The following is a 15,614-nucleotide window of genomic DNA, read 5'->3' as shown; positions in this document are numbered from 1 at the left end:
TTCTTCTTCGCTCTCTCAATAACAATATCATGGCATGGTCGTTAAGGTTTTGTATCTGTGTTATTGGTTGTAGAAGCATTACTACATGTACATGGTCTTGAGTTTCCATGGTTCAATTGAAATTGATGTTTCAAACAAAACCTGGAGAGCTTTTATATATGTATGTGACAATGACAATTAGCATGACTAGAACTCGAAACAGTCGTAGTATGAACGTAGTTAGGTCGTAAAAAGAGCGTGATGAGGACGTCATGAGCGTGCTAGAATCGTACTATGGTCTTGAACAGCGTGGTATAAACGTGGTATAGTCGTAATTGAACCATGTTTGGGTCGCGGTAAGAACGTGATGGTCGTAGTGAATTCATTGTAACTTCGCTGTGAGATCGTAGCGCAGTCTCTCCGACTAGAATCGCTCTCGCTACAGCGACCTTTACGATATTACCACGACCTTACTGCGTTCTCACTACGCTTCTACTACGACCTGATTTCGCCACGACCGCACCACGATTGTTTTGAACATGTTCAAAGTTGGCCACGCTCATCATCACGATCACAAAGACCTCACAATGACCGTACCATGACCTTACTGCGATCTACACGATCGCACTACGATCGTCAAAATTTGAAATTTTTTAAGAGATCGTAGTGCGATCGTAGCCTAGTGTGACTGCGGTATAAAAGAAGCATATGCAATTGATTTTCCTCTTATTTCTGTTAATAAAGTTTCTAAAAAGAGTTGCTCGTTTATAGTAAATTGAATATCTAAGTCATTTATCTGTTCTAATATTTCTTTGTTGTATACTACTGATGCATATTGTTCTTTTACTTTATTTATAGTCCCTTTAACAGCAGCTGAATATTCAATGTCATGTAGAGGTGAATTTTTAAATTTCCATAGACCTTTACCAATTATAAAGTTATTCATCTTTAAATGAAACATTATTGGGGAGCGATCAGATCTATAAATAATGAGAATGTGAACACCGTGTAAATGTTGATTAAGGCCTTGTGATATTAAAAAGAAATCCAATCTTGCTTGTTTAATGGGATTAGTAAATTTAGTTCAGGGTACTATTCCCTATAGGGATATGTTAAATCTTAACTTAGTATATCTAAAAATTTCTCTTTGGCTTTCGGGTTATTTACATTTTGGTAATTTTAAGTATCAAATTTTTGGTTTTGGACTAAATTATAATCTCCAGTTATAATAACTGATTGGTTGTTCGCAATTTCTATTGTGTCACTAACTCTAGAATAAAATTCAGGTGAATTTTATTTGGATCATATAAGCTTATCAATTTATTCTTTTTCCTTCAATTTCAATACCAATTCCTAACAGATTCCATTGATCATATTTTGTTTTAATTCTATGTATCTTGTATTCAAAGGTTTTGATAAAAGATATTACTACCCCTCTTTTGTTTGTTGCAAAAGAATTGAAAATACAGTCTCCTCCCCATAGATTTTATATTGATATTTCTTCGTTTTCTGAAAAATGTGTAACTCGCAAACAATATATATGGCAATTTTTTGCTTTAAGATAATCAAAAACGTCTCTCCTCTTCTCCTTTGAATCTAAACCTTGACAATTTTTTGTGACAAATTTTGTACCATTATCACTCATTTATAAAAAAAAATATTTTTATAGCTGAACGAATACTTGAGATTTGATAAGTGTATTTCGACCTTATTCTCCCATAATGTATTATATAAGTAAGTGATAATGTAATTCTGAAATGTCTGACCTCCTCTACCTTGTCTGCATTAATTTCCAGCTGTATTCTTTTTGCATCATAATTGCTGTACAATAAGTAACACTGTGCCAACCCCGGATTTTGGTAGTGTTCGTGTTGCTTGGTCTTTAGTTTTCGTCGTGTTTTTTTTTTATAATAATAGTAAACATTTGTCTGATTTGTATCTTGCACATAACTTTTGTACTGTATAACTAAAATTGACTCTGTGTTATCCCCAGACCCTTTCAGCACAGTGGGGCACGATTGGGCAGGTGGTCCTATCAGGCTTGATATGGTGCCATATTTTTTGCCTGTGGTGCTATAATTTCCAATCAAAAATTGGTATACCAGTTGAGTAAAATTTTATTTGACTTGTCAAATGTCCTACAATGTATACAATTCCAGTTGAAACTTAACCAGCACCATAAGTATGATTATGTTACTAAGTTAAATTTATTGGGAAGAGTCTCGTATATCAAAGACCAGATGCTCTGACCTTGACCCTTTCATGGGTTATGACAGTTTATGTGTTTGGGGCATAACCGATAACTGTTCTCTTGAGAACTTGGCTAATGGTTAACCAAACTTTAGGATGTTCTCTACTCTTGCCAATGCATTTTTTGAAAGTGATGTGAATTTGATGGAAATACTGGAAATTAAAAAGTTCATGTGATCTTTTCATTCATTAGTAAAAGGCAACAGGACATACATACATGCAAGCAAATAAAAAATCTTTAAATTTTAAATTTCTGTTATTTTTTAATTTTAGATAAAATAACATTTATTAAAACTCATATTTGAGACTGTCATAAAAGATTTGCAATATTTAATTATAAATGGATGCATTAATTTTGGAGAATATATTTATGTAGATCGACCTATCAGAAACCTTGTGTGAACCAAACACAAACATGACTGAGGCAAATGCAATGATTTTTTTAAATGAATAACTGAAAGCCAAATGTCTCAAAAGGTTGTTGTCTCAATACTGAATTCAAAAGCAGTCACACTATCCAGTCAAACAGCTCTAGTTATTAATGTAAGCATTAATTATCACAGCATCATTGAACATATTAGACATGAAGCTTTTTTGCTACATTGTATTTGTCAAAATAAGCAATATACCTATTTGTATTTATTTTTATTTCAGCTCGATTCCAATTTTTGGCTTATACTACATTTGTACTAGAAGAGGCAAGGCATACATGTACAATACATGATTCTCTCTAGCAGCTGGATGGACTATTCACCACAGTAATTCCATAACAGCAATGAAACTCGTAGACTACTATGATGTTATGAAGATATTTACATGTATATCTACAGTTAATATGATCAATTTTGAAGATAATTTATACCAGGTCTCATCATGTCGACTAGTAAGACAAATTTTGGCTCAGGTTTCTGACAGGAAGTATTATAAACTTGCCAGCAGTTGCAACACATGAATATTATTTGTTATTAAGTTTGCCTATAGGTCCAGCAATTTTTAGAGACTGTTTAAAGATACTTTCAGAACTATGATATGTCAGAAACTGTGTAACTGTTACTACAAAAGGAGATATATTATTGCACACTAAGAAGTATACCTAGTTATCAGACACTTTTTGCATGAAGTTATATAAAGATAGTTGGAATTCATGATATTGATGCATTGTGCAGAAACATGCAATATTTTAGTATGTATTCTTGACAATACAAGAGCAAGGTAAAATTTTACCAAGGCCAAGAAGAATTACTTATAACCATAATTACGCAGGAGTATTTCGAATATGGATTCTTTTCAATTTTATTATTTACTGAATGCATATTTGTTACTTGTTTAAATATATCTAAGAAATGAAGAATATAAAAATATTAAAAAAAGAAGGACAAAATATTTGTATTAAATTTGTTGCAATTTTTGTCTCGCCTTGACGGAGTCAAAAAGAGAGACACAGGCATGCTGTTTTGGCGGCACATCTCATTACCATGGAAATTATTTGGCCCCACCCTCTTAGTCATGGTCTATTGACTTTGAAACTTTGCATAGTTTACAAGTTGGTTTGTGATTAGGTCGGTTTAGGGGGAACCACTAGTGGTAGGTCAATGATAGTTGGTATGCAGTTGTATAAACTTGGTCATTTCTAATTTCCATTGAGATTATTTGGCCCCGCCCCCTCAATCATGCTCTTTTGACTTGGAAACTAATGTTACTTTGAAATTTCATTTATAAGTTTTTGATTGGGTTAGTATTAGGAGAGCCAATAGTGGTAGGTCAATGATAATTGACATGCAGTTATAGAAGCATTAACACATCTCATTACCATAGAGAATATTTGGTCCTTACACCTGAGTCATGGTCTATTGACTTTGAAACTTTTACTAAGTTTACATGTATTTGTTTGTGATTATGTCAGTTTAAGATGAACCACTAGTAATCTTAAGTCAAAGATATTTGGTATGCAAACGTATTGGCATTCAAAAGTTTCATTTCCATATATAACCCCACCCCCTCATTATGGTCCATTGAATTTGAAGCTTTTACATAGTTTACAAGTGAATTTGTGTTAAGGTTTGTTTAAAGGGAACGACTTATGAAAAGTCAATGGTATTGTGTATGCAGTTGTAGCATTGTTACATGTACATCTCATTTCCATGGAGATTGTTCAGCCCTGTACCATCAGTCATGGTCTTTGAATATCACTTACATGTTAAAAGTATTTCTATTTTATTTTCAACATTTGCATTATCAAAATAAAAAATAGGCAAGACATGTCACTGTGTTAACAGTTTATTATAGATTAGACAAAAAAATAAGGAGATGTGGTACAATGTATGATTTCCAATGAGACAACTATCCACCAAAATTCAAATGAAGTGGATGTAAGCAATTATCATGATTATAGGCAACCGTATAGCCTTCAACAGTATATGTTGCATCATTGCTAGGCCATTATAACAACATCAGCATTTAGTGTAATATAATTTACAAGAAAATTACACCACTTCAGATAAATTCAGGTATGATTTAATAATTTTGCATAGTGGCACCAGCTGATCCAACTAAAACCGCTAATATTAAAAATCTAGTATATAGTGGAACTAAACCATACACCACTGTTGGACACCGATATTCTGATAAAAATATTCCTCCATAAGTTAAATTCAATCCCCAGTGTATTATTGTATGGAGAAGTTTACAGAAGTTAATTTCTATAGATCCGGTATGATGAAAATACAGCCTGCAACAATGAGCAAAACCTATACTGCATAGTAAGCTATAAATGCCCATGAAATGACAAATGTAAAACAATAAGCAGCCTGATTTATGACAGTACAAAACAATTATGGAAAATAATTATAATATACAGCAACAATCAACAACCAACAAATTATTGGGTCCTTACTATGGACAGGTACATGCAGAATGTGGTGGGTTAAACATGTTAGCTGGCAAAAAACCTTCCCCTAACATGGGACAGTGTATGTGCATAATCTCAGACATTGAATCGTTATAAAGGATACATATTTTAAAGTAATTTAAAATACATTGGAAATAACTTTTGCAAATGGTAGGATTGGATAGCGGAAACATAACGGTACAAACATTATTTGATACTTGAGAAATAGCTGAGATAAATGATTAAACCAATTCTTCCACAATATTCATCTTAATAACTTCTGCCACATTTGCCTCGGGTTTTTTAATTAACTGCCTATAGCGCCCTTGGTGCTTTGATTTTATTTGGTGTTTCTATAGAATATTTTCGAAACTTGAGGTTACATGGTTACTTAAGCTTGTACATAGGGAAAACTGGGTGAAAATTTTATTGGTTAACTTCCAGTGATGATTATTTTCTTATATGCAATGAAATGTTATGCGAAATTTTGTCTATAGTACTGGACAGGATAAAACTTTACTCATACCAAGTATTTCTTTATTTGAAACAAAGATAAATTCTACGGAAAAGTGCAAATTTAACAAATACTAATAGGGGAAAATCAATAGTGGTATTACACCTATTATTGGAAGTTACATATGCACATTTGACCTTGTGTGTACTCTCATTTTTTTTTTAATTTCATGCTATTTAAGTGAAATATCACAAAATGAAATATTCTGAGTGGATTGAGTCTCAAAAACACATTTTATGAGAAAATTGCCTTGAAATAGGACTCTGCCGTGAATATAAGTAGACAGATGAGCAAGCCATACTCAGTGTTTTGGGGCGCCTTTTCTGACTTTTTCTCCTTATATCTTATATTTTGCTATAATAGAAAACTTTTCTCTAAATAATACTTTAATAAATATATCGTTATAAGTAAATGAAATTATTTTTGAAGCAGTAACAACAAATTATTCACTAAAAGAGAAGCTTGTTATGTCCCTCTGTGGAACGCGGCGTGCATTTACGTTTTAAGTGAGGACGTATTGAAACCTCCTTGGAGTCAGTAAACTTTTATATGGATAGTTCATTCAGCTTGAATTCTTCAATCACTCATTTATTATCACATTTCTTTCATAAGTGAGTGAAAGTTGCCCCAAAATGTTTATTCATTGGCCTAAAAAGTTGAAATTTTGAGGATATGGGAGGTATGAATGGAGCAAAAGGGACCTTATAATGAAGACAAGGAGGTCCATTTGTGATATTTATCATCCTAGAGTCATCTTTTGTGTCATATTCAACTGTTTGTTGGCAGATGAGATAAATATTTGATCATTTATTTGTCCACACAATATTCTATCATGATGCGGCTTGATTTGAATTGTCGAAGAAATTTTTCTCGAATCCCTGTAGATGTCGTGTTACATTATACTAGATTTTTCTCAAACTATTGAACTGATTATGACAAAACTTGATAGTAATGCTTGAAATAACCAGTATTACAAAGGAAAACATTCACATTCAGTTTATTCAACACAAGGATCTTCTTAAGGTGTAATACCACCGAATCATAGTAAGTCACATCCGGTTGGATAAGAAAAAGGGTCGAAAAAAAATATTCCCTTGAATTTGACAGTTGTAGGAAATTAATCCTACATCCCATCGCAGTAGAACATGTCTTAATAATAAACACCTATCTTGAGTGGTTCAAAGCACCATTATTTTGTGTTTCTATAGACCAGGTTCAACCCACCATTTTTTCTTAAAATGTCCTGTACCAAGGCAAGAATATGGCAGTTGTTATCAAATAGGTCGTTTCTATGTATGTTGGCGTTTATTTTTGTTGCACTTCAGTGTTCCTGTTGGTCCTTTGTTTTCCTCTTATAGTTGATGTGTTTCCCCTCGGTTTTAGTTTGTAACCCGGATTTGTTTTCTCTCAATCGATTAATGACTTTTGAACACCGGTATACTACTGTTGCCTTTATCTATAGAATATTTTGGAAACTTTAGGTTACATGGTTACTAAAGCTTGTATACAGGAAAAAAGGGTTGAACATTTGATTTGTTAACCTCTAGTGATAGTTATTTTCGTATATGCAATAAAATGTTATGACAAATTGTGTGTATAGTACTGGACAGGATAAAACTTTACTCATGCCAAGTACTTCTTTATTTGAAACAAAGATTCATTCTGCAAAATCTTTTGAAAAGTACAAATTTAACAAAGACAAATGGGGGAAAATCAATTGTGGTATTACACCTATTTAACGTACCTTTACCTTAAAAATATTTTTTGCATTATATACCGGAAAGTTTTAGCATTTTAATGCGGAAATTTACCCAAAGGAACTTGTTTTAAATAGATCTAATAAGGACAGTTATAATTGTCCTTGTCTAGATTTGGATATTTCAGTTTCACATGGGAATCTCTATGTAAATATTTACGAAAAATGAAACGATTCGTTGTTCCCAATTGTTAATTTTCCTTTTTGGATGGTGAAGGTCTTTTAGCCCCATCGTACGGTGTCTATATCTTAAAACTTGTTCGCTATGCCCGTGTGTGTGTTTGAGATTTCAAAAACGTAATCAATGTATAACTTATAAAGTAGTAAGACATGGATTGCATAACCACGCATTGAAACCTTTGCAAAGTTTTTCATAGATACAAAGATTTGGGTTGGAAGTTTGGCTGTATCTGTAGAGTTCTAATCAATCACTGGATATCACATCTTAATTTTAACGATGATAACAATAATAATGATAATAATAATAAGAATGACTTTATTTAAAGAGGGTGACTCAATTAGCATTCACAAATCTACCTTGAGGCCCTCACAAAAAAACATGAAGAACAAATATTACAGATATAACAATTTCTGAACATATAAATATACTTTCATGCTAGATGATCGTCTAAAGAAAAAGAAAAAAAACACCAAATAATACATTATACACAAACATTAAAAAGACTTGATAGAGTTAGAGAGTTGTTACATATCATTTATAGTTAAAAAAATCTACACATTTTCTTTTTAAAGTACCTAGATTTTCACTTAGTTTTATTTCATTTGGTAGTTTATTCCAAAGTATTGAGGAGCTGTATGTGAATGATTTTTTCATCGAATGTGTATTAGGCCTCACAACAGCTTGATTATCTTTTGCAGAAGTTCTTTAATTTCTGCTGTGTAGGTTTATAATTAGACAACATAGTTCTTTAAGGTAATTATGTGCTTTATTATTGAGAATTTTATGAACAAGAATCAATTGATGATAAGAAATCCTAGATTTGAAATTCAACCATTTCAGCTCTTTAAAAAAATTTACAGTAGGTGTTAGTATTGGTGCGTCAAGTATAATGCTGGCAGCTCTTTCTGCATTTTAACAATTCTTTGAATTCCATCTGCATTAAAATTTCCCCGTATTGAGCAACACAAATCAAATATGGGCAGAATATATGCATTATAAAAAAAATTTCTTCTACTAATATCTAGATATTTCTTAATTCTGGATAACAGTGCATTATGAGTACTTATGCTTTTACATACATGATGTTTTTTATAAAGGCCATACACTTCCAGATAAGATTCAAGTAAACTAATTGGTCGTTTAAATAAACTTACTCTTTAATGTCATCATCTTGACACAGTAGTAAAATCTTTAAATATTGTTTTCCTTGGTACTAACATTGATTTTGTAATTTAACTAGTAAATATATATTACTTTCTGTGTAAAATTTTAAAAATGCATTGTCCTACACCTTTTCGATTCTTTTTTCTTATATTTTGGCTTTGCAAAATGTCACATTACATTTATTTGCATATAAGATAATAACCATTACTGGAAGTTACCGAAAAAAATGTTTACCCCCTTTTTTACCCTATTACAAGCTTTAGTAACTCAAATTTCCAAAAATATTGAATAGAAACACCAAATAAAAAAACCACCCAAGATATATGTCTATAAGTTATTTCTGCAATGAAATGCAGGATTTAGTTCCTAAAACTGTCAAGGGAATATATTTTTCAATCCTTTTACGTATAAAACTAGATATGACGTACTATGATTTGGTGGTATTACATCTTAAAAGTAAAATGTAAATTGTATCTAAAAAGGGGAATCCAATTTTCTAAAGACACAAAACAATAATAATAACTCAAGGGTTTTTCCGAAGTTGCGTTAAGTTCATCAAGTGCCAAGATATGTTCAAATGTGACAAAATGGTCAATTATTTATAGAGGATATGATAATTTTTGTTCTTAGAGGGAGTCTTGCTAGCTCTGCTCTACTCATATCATAAGAGGATTTGCAATGTACCCGTAAGATTTCTTTAATAAATTGCTGTGAAATAGATTGTTATGATCAGAACATTGTCTCATTAACGCATACATCATCCCACACATCACAACAATTGAAATCATATGTAATACGGTCTAATAAAAATTTTTTAAAGTTTACAAGGATTGTTTAATCCAACTGTTTTTTTTTTCACATACCATGCCCCCTTTTTTTGACCTTTACAGTTTGTCGAGTTTAAATCTTGCATAACTAACCATAAAAGCAGCCATGTTTACCCATTTTTTCATTTTGACAATATTGTGTCCATCCATATCTTAAGTGTGCTGTACATCCTAAAAAAAAAGCCACACAAAGTATTTATCCGGGGACACAACTGGTTTTGACGTATTTGCTAAATAATCTTTTACACGATTTCATATATTGCCCTTAAAGTTTACAGTGAAGTAAAAAAAAAAATTGTATACCACTAAGAAACAACGTAAATAACATAAAAAATAATTATTGTAATCTTAGGAAATTGCACGATGCATTTTTCCCCTTTTAAAGTAACTTGTTTATAGTTTCCGATACATAAAGCATCTACAATTGTGAGTATTATAATCCCCGTCTAGAATATAAACATTTATTTATTTCACATTTTTTTTAATTACGCTGTAATTTGTTTCTTCCATACATAGCTGAATTAATGGATAGAAAATTGGCGACCACGATTGTTTTTTTGCAGAGCATTCTTGATGTAATTTCAAAATGACATACCTCATAAATAGTATGATTGCAACGATTTATATTTAGATCAAATTTTCCAAAGTTAAATTAAGATAGCATGTTATCATAGTTATTGAACCGAAAGAATAAAGCCTTTAATTTTCATTTATGACATAGAAAACAACAAATTCAAAGCAATGAATAAAGTGAAATGGTTAAAACCGTGATTATAAAATAAAAAAAACATTGTCAAACAATTTAACCATAACAAAATTAAAAGCGTATATCAATTAGATTATCAAACACATACGAGTTAAACATTCCAATGGTTATATAGGAAGAAAATATGTTTAAGACAATATACAAAATTCAATGCTTAACTTTCTAACATAAATGGTTCAGTAGTATTATCATGAAGTAATTTCAACTTGTTTGTTGTACAGCAAATGTCGAAAAGTTAATACAAAACCATGTTACGCATTCTAATACTCTTCAATATTAGATTACCAACAGCCATTATTATATTATATTAGTGGTATACACGAAAAAAAAATCAATTATGGAAATCATATAAAGTTTCGACTTATCTAGGATTACTGTATTCCATCGCATGACAATTATTCAATTCAGACTATTTTTATCAATAATTGCAGATAGTGAAACAGCTACACGCGAAATAATGTGCTAATGTAACGGATTAAAACATCTAGCTCAATAAGTAAATATCAATATGCGAAAATAAGTTACCCTGTCCAAAACATTATTTGGCTTTTGTTGCTCTTATCTTTTAGAACCACGTGATCATGGTGAAAGGGTCTAAGAAACATATATTCGTTTTACAATATTAATGTCGTCGTAAACAAGGATCGAACCTTAAACTATCCCCCAAGTGAGTTAAAGAATCCATCAATTTTTCATTAAAACAATTTGAAGAATATAGGGGGTTTATATATCAAAGGGATTGTTAGCACATGTCATGTACCATTAGGTTGCTGATGTGAGGGGGGTGAAAGACCTTTTAACTGTCAACAAAATTTGAGATAAAGCTAGGATGAGAATCTATCTACAAAAGTAATCTTGTCATTTTTTATGAAAAATTGGAGCCTAAAGACCGTATTTAATTTCCTTATCACAGTTTATGATGTAGATTTGAAATTCTTGATATTCCTTGGTTGTATATTTTGAATGGATTTACGATATTAGAAACCTTTAAATCAAGATTTCCGAGTGGTGAAGTTGAAGTCATTACTTCGGACATTTTACAGACGCATTCACGATTTGGTTGACCGAAATGGAATATATGTTTCATAAAAGACGACGAAAATATTCAAAAATGTTTTACATTGTTACTACCATTCCGTCTTCTTTTTCTCGAATATGACCTACCGAATAAGATTTTCATCAAATTTGTATACTTTCATATGCAACACGACGAATGTCATATGTGAAACAGGATCTTCTAACAACGCCGTAGCACTCGAGACCACCCTCGTAATTTTGAGTTACTCGTGTTGTTTGATGTTTTAGTTTACTATATAGGTTTTGTTTTGTATACTATAAGTATTATTTTACTTTTGGTATTTTTTTTGCCAGAGGGTTGTCAGTTTTGTATTGACTTGTGAGTTTGAATATCCCTTTTGAGTCTTACGCATCGCCAGTAGGATCTGGGTATTAAATAGACCCTGTCTATAAATATAATGGATCTTCTGAATATTTACATTGCTGTCAAAGTTCAAAGTTCAAAGTTCTTTATTTTCCAATTAAAGGCCCCTGACGGGATATAATGACAACAATACACAATACATTCTCATTCATAACACATAAACATTCACATAAAGTGGATGAGATTATCACGTCTATTATAGAATATATATAATCATATAAAATATCAAAACATAAAACAAGTTATTCTAATTGTTATTATTATTATTTATAAGTTAGTTTAGTTCTTTCAAGGTTTCATATCTTTGATTTTTCTGCCATGCCAGAGTGCCAATACAAATAATTTAATAATTTCATCATAGAGTTTGCTAACAGAGGTCCACCTTGTCTCTTATCCAGAAAAGCAAGTTGTAGGAATAAATAATACAAGTAACTATAATGGAAAAGAGACCAAGGGCAAATGCACTTGGACATGTTAGCAAGTATGATTTTAGATACCGTCTTAACCTCCTCGTGACTAGTTCACAAAAGTGATTTTTTTTTCTATCACCTTAATGCAAAAATCACCATGGGATTATATTTAAAGGTTTAGGCATCTATTTGTCTAAATATAATAATTACTTTTAACAACATACTTTTTATAAAAGCATTCATGGAAGTAGTTACTACATTAAGCAGTGGCAGCAATCCACAAAATTTATATTGAATATTTTTAGATATAATGTTAAAAACTTTTAACTGACCAAAATAAAACCTTTATTGAGATCATAACATTAACGTTTAGCTGTAGACCGTATATAATTATACATACATATGCATATATATACATATTCAACACTCTAGCATAGCAGTATCAGGTGCAAGTGAGGTCCAAATGCTCCCTAATTAGGATGTTCATGTTTGGCTATAAGGCAACAAATTTTACGTAAAATTTCATTATCTTCATTACCCATCATCCAAATAAATTTTTCAGGATTTTGTAATTGGGTAAAATTAGGACATTGCAAACTAATAGCATTAATAAGATCACAACGCTCAACTTTATACTTTGTACAAGTCAGAAAAAAAAGGTTCTCATCTTCTACCTCGCCAGATAAGCAATGAATACACAATCTATTTTGCCTGATAATACCTTGATATCTTCCTAACTCTATTTGAAGTCTATGAGCTGATATTCTGAACCTGGTGAAAATTCTCCTCTGCCCAAAATCTTTTATAATAATCAAATAATTTTCAAATCCAAAGTTTTGTTGCTGTCTAATTGACAACAAATCGGTTTATTGTTATTCAAGTTACGTTGCTAAAAATTGAAAAAAAAATTTTGATGAAAAGTCATCTAATGTCTATAAGCATGATTAGTGGGTAAGTAAGATTGTGTTTATTTAAATACCATATAAATCGTTTTAAAAGCTGCACGTAGAAATTGGGTCCTAGTCCTTATCCCTCTATATGCTTTGATTAAGCAATTACGTTCTGCAATTTTGTGTTAACATTATCATTATGTGACATACTGCACAATTTTGTTCAAATCACCCTTCTTATGATATCAGGTTATCAGTTACGAACTATTTGATATGAAATAAGATGTCCATTGTTTTAAACAAAAATTGGGTTTTCAACTAAGCAGATGGATCAACTGTGTGTTAGTTTAGGGTAGGGATGTCAGGGTTAGGATTGTACTATAAATTAGTATTCTATATAGAAACCATTGCTAAATAAAATTGGAACGACGATAGCAATATATTGAATTCCTTTTCATATGTAATTTCAAATTGAACAATTGGAATCAAAAAGACAGTATACATCTTACAATCTTTTAACATGTTTTACGTAGTTATCAAGTCTGCACTTCTGCAATTGAAAATATTAAATTTTAATAGTGCTTGATATCTATAACATAAATATCATATGATAATTGAGTGCGCATAATAAAGCTTTATCATTATTGTTTTGATGATAATTCCGAAATCATACCTTGATAGAGCAAAAACTTTTCCCAAAGTCTTCTTGGAAAATTTTTCCTTTAATTTGTACTGTGTCCAAAACTCTATTGTCAGAAAATTTCCTTATCACTATGGTTTGATTAATAGTTCGATAAGAAATGCTATATAAATAGCTTGATTGCAATGGTTCTATATTTAGATTTAATTTTCCAAAAACTTTATTTATATAATATTTTATTGATCCTACACAATATGTTGGTAAAGGATTAAATTTTATGCATTTTTTGTGTCAACTGTATTTAAAAGTTGAAAATAATTTAACGAACTTAATAACAATATCTTAATTCCTGTAGTTTAATACTCTAATAAAAAAATGCCACATTAACCGCCTTAATTACAATTGTTCTATATTTAGATTCCTTTCGCTTAATTATATAAAATAAGAAGATGTGGTATGATTTCAATGCGACAACTCTTCACAACAGGCGGAATTCCAGTTGAAATTAAACAAAAGAAATGATACTCTTTGTTAGAGAAGGTAAACAAGCAAAATTGGTATTTTTGAATTTTTACATCTGTTTCTATGGGCTTGAAACGTCTAAAAAAGGTGCATAGTTTAGGATTTTATGCATCTTATATGTGTGTTTTTACTTCGGTTATAGCACATGTAGTATGGTGCTTCGAGATATTTTTTAAATTATAGACAAATTTTCATTAATCAGTCGATTGTGGCAGGTTCAAATCCAAGTAAATCTTTTTTTGTGCGTAAGCATAAATTCCACCGAAAAAAATTCCACAGAAAGATAAAAGATTGATCTTTCTAAAACATTAATTTGCATCTCTGCCCCCGGCGATGGTTTTTGGGGGAAAAAATCCCCAAAAATGGGCAATAATTGCATCGAAAAGAGAAAGTCGAGTGCACCTTTTTATGTTCGGGCGTGTTTGAGTTGATTATTCTGTCTTGAAAACGTATAAAGTTATAAATTTTGATACATCATCTCGCTATAGATTCTATTATTTTTATATATTTAGGCTACAGGTTGATTTAATGATATTTAAAAAATCCACAGTTCTAAAAATGAAATATATGGGTGAAGTGAAATACCTTTCTAATGAGTCATAAAAACAGATGAGGTGTGTTCGAATAACAAATTTTTACTTAAATTACTTGACGACAGACTTTACAACTGGATCTTAAAAATGCATAACTTCAAAAAAACTTCATTTTTTGTGTGTGTTATCTAGGGTTATTAGACTTCAACCTTTGGAAAGTTTAGTGTGCCCTTCCACTAACATTTAATTAGATTTTTTTTAAATGTTTTTGAACTTTCGAAAATTTCACATGACAACCGATCAGACAATAGTTTTAAGTTGACTGAATACAGAAAAGTACATTAATGATGCTCAATATCTAGTAGATACATTTGTCTTTTAAAATACAACTGGCATATAAGAAAGGTAAAGGTGCTATGTGGATAAATATATCGGTTTTTAAGAGCTAAATTGGCAGCGCGTCATCCCTGTACAATGGCTCCCATTTTTACGATTGTAAAAATTGACTGGCGTAATGGGGAGATAATTTTGACGAAGTAGAATCCTGACTGACGAGAGACCAAATGACACAGAAATAAACAACTATAGGTCACCGTACGGCCTTCGATCTACAATGAACACCGAAAAAAAAAGACATTTACTCTTGTCTATATATGGCTACAAGGTCGTTTGTTATTTTGTAAAACATGATGAGTCGAGCTTCTTTTCCTCTTGTTTGTAAGCTTTTCCATCCTAATTCAGTTGTCATGTTCCTGACACTTGATCTATTTCTATGTCTGCTGGCTACATATCGTGCAGCTCGTCTTTGTACCTTTTCAATTTTATCTATGTGGTTTTGCTAGTAAGGGTCCCAT

General features: G+C 31.3%; 2 protein-coding genes across 2 annotated transcripts in view; one reads left to right on the top strand and one right to left on the bottom strand.

The window, feature by feature from the left end:
- The window catches only part of LOC127720185 (uncharacterized), a 31,970-nt gene extending 18,123 nt beyond the window's left edge, over nt 1–13,847 (bottom strand). The window contains exon 1 of the mRNA XM_052226659.1: nt 13,739–13,847. The gene's annotated coding sequence lies outside the window, so the exon portion shown is untranslated. The remainder of the gene's footprint in view (nt 1–13,738) is intronic.
- LOC127720927 (uncharacterized transporter slc-17.2-like) overlaps nt 1–15,614 on the top strand; it is a 207,951-nt gene that overhangs the window by 88,797 nt on the left and 103,540 nt on the right. The gene's annotated exons all lie outside the window — the stretch shown is intronic.

Source organism: Mytilus californianus, unplaced genomic scaffold (assembly GCF_021869535.1).
Source record: "Mytilus californianus isolate M0D057914Y unplaced genomic scaffold, xbMytCali1.0.p SCAF_11, whole genome shotgun sequence".
In the NCBI taxonomy this organism is placed as follows: Eukaryota; Metazoa; Mollusca; class Bivalvia; order Mytilida; family Mytilidae; genus Mytilus; species Mytilus californianus.
Note: the sequence above shows the minus strand (reverse complement) of the source record. Positions and strands in the feature narration are given on the sequence as shown.